This window comes from Manduca sexta, chromosome 20 (genome assembly GCF_014839805.1).
Source record: "Manduca sexta isolate Smith_Timp_Sample1 chromosome 20, JHU_Msex_v1.0, whole genome shotgun sequence".
In the NCBI taxonomy this organism is placed as follows: Eukaryota; Metazoa; Arthropoda; class Insecta; order Lepidoptera; family Sphingidae; genus Manduca; species Manduca sexta.
Genome location: NC_051134.1, coordinates 9,198,525 through 9,207,600, shown reverse-complemented (window position 1 = coordinate 9,207,600; position 9,076 = coordinate 9,198,525). Strand labels below are relative to the sequence as shown.

Here is a 9,076-nt window from a genome sequence, read left to right as displayed (position 1 = left end):
CATTTACCGGGATATCTAATCAGGTCTTGTTTATTTCCTCTATAAATTTTAATATGTGCTGGATGTTCTTCGGCTCAATTACATTATTTAAAACGTAGTGCTCTTAAAACTTTTAATTTTATTTATTTCCATGAAGAAAAAAATAAAACAAATATATTATTAATCTCTATAATCCGACTATATTCATATTGGAAATGGTTTATTTTATTTTTATCAAAATACAAAAAAAAACGTGTGCGATAACACCCCGTCGCCTGGATGCGGCCCCTTCTCAGGGGGTGCAACGCTCGCGCCGGCGCGCGCCGTCGATACGAACGCCGCCCAGCCCGAGCGGCTGCATGCTCGCGCTACCCCAAAAAATACCCAAATTAAAAAAATCGACCTAAACAGCCAACCACAAAACTATTTTTTTAAAAGTGTCGTATCAGGAATAATTTGTGCCAGTGACACTGCGAAGTTTTGCTGTGATATAAAAAAGGACGGAAAATATTTTTTTACTTTTTTAAGGATTTACGATTCTGGTGCCATTGCCAATCGATTGCTGTTTAAAAATGTTTGAGCCAGTGTGAATTGCGATAGCTGAAGGAAAATACGTGATGTGAAGAACTAGGGGGCTCTTGCGTAACTTGGTCCGCTGCATGTGAGTACCGAAATGTTATAACAACCAAATTATTCCTTTGCCCTTATCATAGCTTGCACTTGCTAGTATTCATAAATAAAATGAACATTAGAAATGTCAATAGGCATACAATTTTAAAAAAAATATTTAAATAAATTTATAATAAGTATGTAACAAAAGCGTCTTAAATAAGTCTCTTTAATTCATTGTTTTAAAAAACCTGCATTTTTTTAAACAAGAACTTTACATAACAAGTTGCCTAAGGCGGGGAAAATATAACTTAGTATAATTTCTATACAATAATGAATGAATAGTTCATTGTCTTGTATTATGCAATCGGTAAATGTATTTATAACCTAACCTTAGAATGCTAGGCCTTTCAACTGTCACGCCTTTCCTAACGAGCAACCTTCCTAATTACCTGCAGAACTTTTAAATCAACTATGAAGCAGTGTCGAAGGGTCCATATAACTCGATTCCTATCGGCTTTCCTTTCGTAATTTATATAAAATCATTAGAGCGATTTGCAGACAGTATTTACGTATATTACTATCTATGTTATGTCGGGTTACCTTTCAGGAAACTTCACCATTCATCACTGCTATAAGGTATACTTACCTCACAGTATCATACTGCCATGCTAAGCGCAATAGCGGTATGTCAGGGAAACCTTATTACGAGATAATCGAAGTTTTTTAAAGATAGTTTTATAGTTTGGAATGTAAAACTGAGATAGAAAAATTCTGTAAGCGTTTTTTTAACAAGTTCTAAACAAGATACCGTTATTTAGGTAAGTTCATTAGATGGGTATTTCTTTAAGGTATCTGACGAAATAAAAATCAAGATTTTGATTATTTTTTTTGAGATACCGCTTTTGAGCTTAGCACGGCAGCATAGTAGTTCAGATCCTCCCCAGATATCTCCAGAACTTTTCAAGTGGTAAGTCTTTCGAATCACCTTAGAAACTAGCTCTATTAATCTCTGCCAAGCAAAGCGGAAACACTTCCTACCAAACGAGACTTCGCCCAGTAATTGTTATGAAACTAAACATACTGCTGACTCATTGTAACAAGGGTCCGTGTTTTTGGACAAATTGAATTATATATGACACTTTGTTCTATGTTTATTTCAGTAAAAACATCCAATAATCTCGAAAGATAAGTAATAAACCGTGACTTTTCATTTACCAACATGAAATTTTTCATTCCGTTTTTCCGACATAAGTAAGAATTAACATAGCACTTTGTAGTAGTCAGCCAGCGATCTGACAAGTGCAAGAAGTACAGTCCATTGTCATTCAAAGTTCTATTTCTACTCTGTATAGCAAGTCATAGTGCTGGTTGTAGGATATCTTTTATATCCGTCCGGATAGCGACCCCCGTACACAAGGTGTTAAAACCCGCCATAGTGGCTCACGTAAGTATGTCGCGTTCTGGGATCAGCCTGTGTATCCGGTTCCAACAGGCCGACATAATTGTGTCGACTACCTAGAGATAACCATCTCCCGTCAGTCAACTCTCTGCACCCTATTCCACCTACCATCAGATGCAGTGGCTCATTTGCTGTGCCGATATAAAATAATATTCGGCACTTCAATTAACACTAGATGCAAAGAAGTCACGGTTAATTTCATCGATAACAACTCCTTTACCTATGAATGAAAGAATTGTCAAATCGATAAAATAATGTTTGGCACTTCAATTAACACCAGATGCATAGAAGTCACGTTCAATGTTATCGACAACAACTTCCTTCAGTTGTGAATAGAAGAAATGTCCGAAACGGTTCAGCCGTTTTGGAGATGCCGAGAAGCAATCAGACAATATTTTAACATGTGTGTTTGGGTTTACGTGATAAAATGAGTTTGGACAAACCTTTATTATCATAATAAGAGACGCTCTTACATTTCTTATTTACACTATACTACATTTTGCTGACCATCCGCTTTCCGATGCTGAGATAAATAATAGCCTCTACTATTTAGAAATAGTATAGAACTTCTTTTGTTCTTAGTCGGGCTCTCTTGATACAGTAGTCATGGTTGTCGCGTTGGTGATACATGAGAGTTGTCGGCGTTGTCCGTCTTCTCTGCGATGTCCGCAGCTCTGCTAATGATTCTCCATTTTTGTCAGTTAGGAGCTCTGCGTGTACACTCCGTCATAGGGGATCCTACATTTTAATCAAATCAGTTCAGCGAATGTGAACCCGCCTCTAGTTTTATTCCCTTCCACCTGTCCTTAGACCACCATTTTTTCCAGAATCTACGTTTCTGGAGATCTGATCGACATTAAATCGTTGTTGAACGAACGTCTACTATAACTTCCCTTCACTAAAAGGATTGTTCAAATCGGATTACTAGTGTAGAAGTACTACAGATTAACACACTTAAGCAAAGAAATAAAAATAATCACATTATAAAACACTTTATTTATCACGTAGGCGAACAAAGTTGCACTTATACGTCAAAACAATTTATAAGAATAATGATCAGTTATATAACTACGAACATTTTAAATAAGGTATAAAATTTAAAATAAATACAAGGCATAAGGTAACACAAAGTAGCCTGCTTGGGTAGGCTGGTAGAGGGAAATAAGGCGAAGTTCGAGTAGGCTGTCGTTTTGCTGGTGGCAGGATATTTGTATGTTCAACACAGGATAATTGTGTCATCTCACGTCAATCGACACTATCTATACCCTACTCCACTTACCATCACATCCAGTAGGATTACTTTGTCGTGCTTGTATAAAAAACACACATCATGGCAAGTATAGTCAGTTTGTCTACCCAGGGTATAGGACCCCATAAAACGATGGCCTAAAAATATCGCCCAACCCTTGAAACAAACTGCCACCTTCGATTAACATAAACAACGATTACATCTAAAATATTAACTACGCCCCCACGGAATTCCCCAAGGATTGATGATAAAACCCGGAACGCATTAGCGATCCGAAAAAACATGAAGCACGCTACCAAAATATACTTATAATTTTAAAATTTCCTCAATTTCGATTTTACTTTATTAATTGTTTTCTAAGAAGCGGCGATAGCCTAGTTGGTTGTGGAACGGACTGCCGAGACGAATGTCCGCAGATTCAAATCCCATGGGCACACACCTCAGACTTTTCTAAAAAAACTATGTGTGTATTCTTTGTGAATTATCGCTTGCTTTAACGGTGAAGGAAAACATCGTGAGGAAACCTGCATACCTGAGAAGTTCTCTATAGGAATTTCGAGGGTGTGTGAAGTCTACCAATCCGCGCTAGGCCAGCGTGGTGGACTTAGGCCTAATCCCTCCCAGTAGTAGAGGAGGCCCGTGCCCAACAGTGGGACAGTATATATAATACAGGGCTGATATTATTATTATTATATTAATTATTTTCTATTGGAGTTAAATAACCAATCATGTGGATATAAAGAATATGTTCTAAGCATCAGTGACTGCGGATTTTACAGCAATAGGTTAGTTGGTATCATGGCCAGATCTAAGGGGACGCCAGCCGGGGAAATGCTCTGTGTTGCGAAAATGAAGGGCGGCAAAATTTAAGGCGGCGGGGGTTGCACGACGTCTTCAGTTTCCTCTCTAGGAGTTAAAAATCTTATAAAAAGTAGTAAGTCAAAAAAATTATAACCTGACTGAATATAAAAGTGAAAATAAATTGACTACTTTATACATACAACTGTAACTTCTAATTGTAATTGTATAGAAAATTCTACGAATACATTTTATAAGAAGATTAAAAAATAACCTTAAGCGCAGTTAAATATTAACTACGGATCCCACCAATACAGAATAATACTACGCACGATTCCTAGAACAAAGTTCAAATATGCTTAACACCATAAATTATTTTTGGATTAGTTCGTGTTTAAATTAAAATATTATATTTAAAAAACTAAGGCCTGAATGTTGGATGATCTTTTAATAGAATGATAAATTTGGTGCTTGCTCGTTTGCGTGTCTGCCTATTATTAACAACTAGCTTTTGCCCGCGGCTCCGCCCGCGTTATAAAGTTTTTCAGGCTAAAGATTTCCGTTATAAAAGTAGTAGTTTCCCGGGAGCCTATGTTCTTCCCAGGGTCTCAAACTGTCTCCATACCAAATTTCATCTTAATACGTTGGGTAGTTTTTGAGTTTAACACGTTTAGGCAGACGGATGCAGCGAGGGACTTTGTTTTATAATAAATTTTTTAGAACTTTTTAAGAGGAACAATCCCGTCATACATCATTGTTGCATAACTTTAACCGTTTACGCAGCGCACGCAACGGACACTCTCAAAACTGATAAATTGTCCCCGTTTTTGCAACATGTTTCATTACTGCTCCGCTCCTATTGGTCATAGCGTGATGATATATAGACTATAGCACTCCACGAACAAAGGGCTATCCAACGCAAAAAGAATTTTTCAGTTTGGATCGGTATTTCCTGAGATTGGCCATTACTGCTCCGCTCCTATTGGGTATGGCGTGATGATATATAGCCTATAGCGCTCCACGAACAAAGGGCTATCCAACGCAAAAAGATTTTTTCAGTTTGGGCCGGTAGTTCCTAAGATTAGCCATTACTGCTCCGCTCCTAATGGGTATAGCGTGATGATATATAGCCTATAGCACTCCACGAACAAAGGGCTATCCAACGCAAAAAGAATTTTTCAGTTCGGACCGATAGTTCCTGAGATTAGGCATTACTGCTCCGCTCCTATTTGGTATAGCGTGATGATATATAGCCTATAGCACTCCACGAACATAGGGCTATCCAACGCAAAAAGAATTTTTCAGTTTGGACCAGTAGTTCCTGAGATTAGCGCATTCAAACAAACAAACAAACAAACTCTTCAGCTTTATATAATAGTATAGATAATTTATAACACAAGTATATAGCCCTGTATCATATACTGACCCACTGCTGAACACGAACCCCCTCCAAAAAGGGTTTAAGGATTATTAAAAATGCTGACCTAGTATAATGATTTCTTATATTTACACGAACGTCAAATATTAAAATAAATTAGGGGCGGACTGACTATGAAGGCCACGTGACCATGAAGGCTGCAGTCCAAACGTCTGGAGAAAATTACAATATAAACAGCGATAAAATCCAAAAACTAAATTTATTTCGATGCTGACCTAGTATGGATTAGCATTTGAATACCTTTTTTTATTGTTTTAATTGATGACATGAGCTTGCCTTTCGCCTGATGGTAAGCAATACGACCGCCCATAAACAATAGAAACACCATCCAACACCTTGAATTACAAAGTATTGTTTGGTATTCCACTGCGCTCACCATCCTGAGACATGAGATCTTAAGTCTCCCTAGGTCCAATAGTTACCCTGGTGAGAATGTCCTTCAAACCGGAACACAACAGTCACTACACACTGCAGCTTGGCGGCAGAATTACATTGCGGTGGTACCTACTGAAACGGACTCTCACATGCGAGATGCCTGTCACCAGTAAAAAATAAATACCTTCGAAATTCTTATAAACTTTAACATAGTGTGTAATCAAGGAATAATTAGATTTGAAACAAAAGTAGGTTACGATGTCTCCTAGCTATCACACCCCATAGCCATCGTGGAATCGATAAGTTTCATCGTCCCATATGTCAAACAATGCATGACCCCATGGTGACTGAACACGATGCAAGTTAACTTGATAGTTGTGGTGCGTTCACTAGGCTTATATTAGATATGTAAACAAATATCTACCCACCTATCGATTGAAAAAGAAAAAGACTGTTGTATTAGGTGATAGGACATTTTAAGATCACCAAATGTCGCATAATGACCGTAGATTGATATTTTTTATCGTTTTACTCATGTCATCAACATCTTGGAAACTCTGTGAGTGTGTTTATTTGAAGAAGCTAATATCTGGAACTACTGAAGCGATTTTGAAAATTCTTTCATCAATAAGAAGCTACATTACTACTAAGTGTTGAATGCTACTTTTTATCCCGAAAGAAAACAATTTTACGATGGCGGAGTCCCGGGCAAAAGATAGCTCGAAATATTTTAATAAAAGCACCTACAGCCTGGCTCTATATTATATCTTGACTACGACTGGAAGCAATAAAGATCTAACTAAAAAAATTAAAACCGCGATAAGATCCGAAAAACAGTTTAATCAGTGTCTAACATTCGCGTAAGAAATCATTAATAATGACATAGTAGCTCTAATATAACTTGTCGCATAAATAATCCTGAAGATTATAATAATTTATTTAGCATGCCATAGATATTATCGGATACCTTAAATATGAAGGGAAAATAAAACGTCCTATAACATAATTATTGTTTGAATTTTTCGTACGACTTCTCAAGCTAAGGCATGTAAATAGCCTCAAATTGCATTAATCTTTCACAGTAACTTGGCTAGAATCCGTGATATATTCATTATAGCATCAGATATACTTGAATCTGATAAGGCATCCACTAACCTGGATAACGAAAATATTCATAATGAAAAACCCGAGACAGTGGCTGGATCCAGAGACGCGTTCCGAGTTCATCCAGTGTATGTATATTCGCTCTGTACTTATGTTCTATATGCCCCATCCCATCAATAGAAATTACATTTGGCATTATTTCTGTGGCTATGCTCACATTGAGTGGGAGAGGACTGTTAGACTTGGAGCCCTAATTACACAAAATCTAATTTCTATGGAAGCAATTCCTTTCCGTCCTGAAATAGGTTACGTGACCTAACGACTATTGCAAATTTGTTTCTAATATCTATCCATACTGATTTGCTCCATTTGATTTCCTTAGAATAAAATGTTTTCCTTGAACTTATGATAACCTTCGATTTCGTATAATCGACAGTACTAACAAGGATTGTGTGTAATTATTGTTAAACACTTACCATCAAGTAACTACTGGACATAATAGAACTTAACATCTCATGTCTTAGGATGGCGGGTGCTGTGGAATACCAAACAATACTTTGTAATACAAGGTGTTGAATTGTGTTTCTTCTGTTTACAGGCGGTCGTATCACCTACCATCAGCCGAATGGCAAGCTCGTCTCGTGATTCAAAGCAATAAAAAAAGTAGTCCACTGATTCCTTTCCTATCATCTATTGTAAAAAATCAAATGAATTTGAAACACCTATTTTGAAGTTGGCTATTTTACCAAAAGTCACTCCGTGATCCGTAAAAAGAGGGAACTATTTTAAAGGAGAGAATTCTTCTTTCTAAATGCAAGATACAAACAGGGAGCACGTAAAACATAATCTCGAAGCTATTCGGACGACAGCACTAAAATTGAAGAAATCTAATCTTTAATAGAAGTTACTAGAATAAACAGCTGAGCACAGTAATGAAGCTATCAGGAGCGAAGGGTCCATATAATTCGATTCCTGCCAGCTTCCCTTTATGTAGAATTTCTGTAGAATCTAATTATCATCAGAACAATTTGCAGACCGTATTTACTATTTATGCATATTAGAACCCATATTTTGTGTCAGGTTCTCTTTCGATAATTTTCTCCTTTCACTACTGGAAGCTATAGATATTTGTTTTGAGCATGAAAAGGTCTGACTACCTCGGTAGCGAAGTTGTATTGCCTGCACAATACGCTATCCGTTCTGAGGTCTCTGGAATGCCAGGTCGGTCAGTGAAATTAGGTCTTTCTGCTCAGAATCCGCCCGGAGTCAAGAGTTTGTACCCGATACCCGCGATAGTCTCGCTCGATATCATCATAGAACGGAATACACATGGCGAAAAGTGGATCTGCTAGTTACGCATGTACCTAACCCTTGGGGAAAAGGCCTAGGAAAAGGTCTCCTCTTTCAATGAGAAGTAACAGTTTGATTTGGCGTATGATGATTAAGAGTTTCAAAAGCCCAGACACCCTCTAATGCCTATTCAGTTAAAGCTTGCAGCGTTTCCTCATGCAAAGAATAATTTCTTTTGGTGTTTGTGAATGATGGAGAATACTGTACATCAGATCTACATGGCTATTGGTGAACCATTGCTATAAAAAGTATTGCTTGTACTCCAAAGTGTTGGTCAGTGTTATATAATGAAAATGCTGCTAATCTTCACACGAGGGTCTTCCATTCTTCAATAGCTCTCATCAAATATATAGTCTGTATTCTGTCTGTGTAGTGTGTAGACACTTGTTCGAATACTGTTCACACCAACTTCACAGCGAACTAAAAGTTTGACGACATCTATACATGCAAACTATCCGCATTTTCTTTATACTGGAAATACCTAAGTTTTAGCCTATACTCTCTTTATTGTAATGATCATATTAAGACCATGACCTGTCATTAAGCGAAGTTGTTGAGTGTTCGGCTTTGTCCCGAACACTTGATTTATGACCTTAACACAATAGTGAAAAAGGTCTAATTTCAGAACGATGCGTCGTCGCTTTTCACAACGTGTTTCTAAGAACTTCGCTCGATGGTCACGCTTTGCTAGTCAAATTTGTTGTAAAATCGG

At 37.4% G+C, this 9,076-nt stretch overlaps 1 protein-coding gene across 1 annotated transcript in view; it reads left to right on the top strand.

Annotated features, from left to right (window-relative positions):
* The first annotated feature begins 175 nt into the window (after positions 1 to 175).
* Positions 176 to 9,076, top strand: part of LOC115446295 — a 40,124-nt gene continuing 31,223 nt past the window's right edge. Inside the window, exon 1 of the mRNA XM_037440692.1 lies at positions 176 to 640. The gene's annotated coding sequence lies outside the window, so the exon portion shown is untranslated. The remainder of the gene's footprint in view (positions 641 to 9,076) is intronic.